Here is a 2070-nt window from a genome sequence, read left to right on the forward strand (position 1 = left end):
CTGATTTTGATGAAAACCTCTAAACCCAGGCTTAATTCAGATATTTCACTTTTTTTGATCAAAGGTTCCAGTGTGCACATTTAATTTTCAGAGCCAGCATCTTCAGCACACCCTGGCCATGGTAGAGTAGGGACTGGGTGAAGGACGGCTTCCTTCCCACCCACCTCTCAGTCACACGAATGGCGATTTATGCCAGTGGAGTCGGGAGTGGATGAAAAAGCTGAAGTCTTGATTCTCCCAGGAAGAAAGTCCCTACCTGGATGCTGAGGGAGAAGAACATCTTGCATTCTTGAAAACAACATTATGAAGGGAGCTTAAAGAGCTGGGACATGGGAGCGAGGAGATAGTCCTAATTCAGTCACCACAGAGTTTTGCCTTTCTTACGTTCTTCAATTTTTTGTGAATAGAGGTTTCTTCTTCGATGTTCATTCACCCTTAGCATCATTTACAGATGCTTTCATGGTGAAGATGGCTCAGGACTGGGCACCATCAATAACTCCTAACCACAGGAACAAACAGTTTTCAAGTGTCAGAAATTAAGTCCCACAAAATACAAATAAACATCCTGTCATACAGCCAAACTGATTTTATCATTTGCTGTAATAGGTGAGACTCCTCCTTGACATCAATTTAGAATTATCTTAGAGAAAGACAAGGGAAAATATCACATGGGTTTTGGAGTCTGGTTGGAGTGGATCTTTGGATACAGAAATAGGACAATTCACAGTCAGGTAGGATTGGTAAGCCCAGCAAGATGAAACGTACTGAGCAAGCCTTTCTGATTCAACAGTGATGTAGTAAGGTACCTTCTAAGAAGGAAGGATTTACTCAAAAGATGATTGAATAGCCTATTGCTCAGACAAATAGTTTTTACAAAAGGTTCCTAATAAATAATTCTTTTAAATAATTTGAATACTTTTAAAAAATATACATGTTTCTAAAAGTTGTTTGTAACTTAATATATATCGTTGAACCTATGGGTCAGCCACAGCATCAATTCATTCCTTCTGGGTCTTGCTGGTTTTCATTAATCTTTTACCAAATACAGAGAATTTTTCAAGGGGACCAGTCTCTCCTAGTGACATATCCAAAGCATGTGAGACAGGTTTACCACCCTCATTTCTAAGAGGCTTTCTGGCAGTACGTCCTCCCAGACAGATTTGTTGCTCTTCTGGCAGTTCATGATATTTCTTCACCAACACAATTCAAGTGCATCAATTCTTTTCCATTTTCTTGGTTCATTGTCCAACTTTCACATGCACAGGAGGTGATTTAACCTACTGTGGCTAGGATCCTTGCTGGCATAGAAGCTTATTCATTGTGCTGCTAAGCATTTGGTCAGTCAGCAGTTTGAAACCACCAGCCGCTTTAAGGAGAAAAACTGAGGCTTTCTGTCCCTGTAAGTTACAGTCCCAGAAACCTACTAGGTCAGTTCTTCCCTGTCCTTAAAGGGCCACTGGGAGTCAGAATCAACTCCATGAAGTACGTTGGGTTCTGAGGTCAAACACACCTCAGTTCTCAAAATGGTAGCTTGGCTCTTTAAAACTTTCAGGAGGGTTGATAAATTCAACATGTCATTTGATTTCCTGACCACTGCTTCCAAAAGCACTGATAGTGGAGCTAAGTAAAATAAAATCCTTGATAACTTCAGTGCTTTCTATTTATTGGGATTTTGTCTAGTGTTCCAGTTGCAAGCATTTTGGTTTTCTTTACACCGAGTTGTAATCCATAGGGACGTTTTTAGCCTTTGGACTTCATCAGACCTCTTCACTTTCAGCAAGCGTGTACCATCTGCATAATTCAAGTTATTGAAAAGCTTTCTCCCCACCCATATGCCTCATTCATCTTCATTAAGTCCAGCTTCTAGGGTTATTTGCCCAGCACACAGATTCAATAAGTATTATGAGAATATACAGTCCTGATGCACACTTTCTGATTTTGAACCATGCTGTTTCCCCCTGTTTTGTAAAAAGGAATACCTACCTCTTGGTCCCGGTCCAGGTTCCTCATGAGCACGGCGAAATGTTCTTCTAAATGTTAGCCACAGTTTACTATAATCACCACAGTCAA

The sequence above is a fragment of the Tenrec ecaudatus genome, chromosome 4 (assembly GCF_050624435.1).
Source record: "Tenrec ecaudatus isolate mTenEca1 chromosome 4, mTenEca1.hap1, whole genome shotgun sequence".
Lineage (NCBI taxonomy): Eukaryota > Metazoa > Chordata > Mammalia > Afrosoricida > Tenrecidae > Tenrec > Tenrec ecaudatus.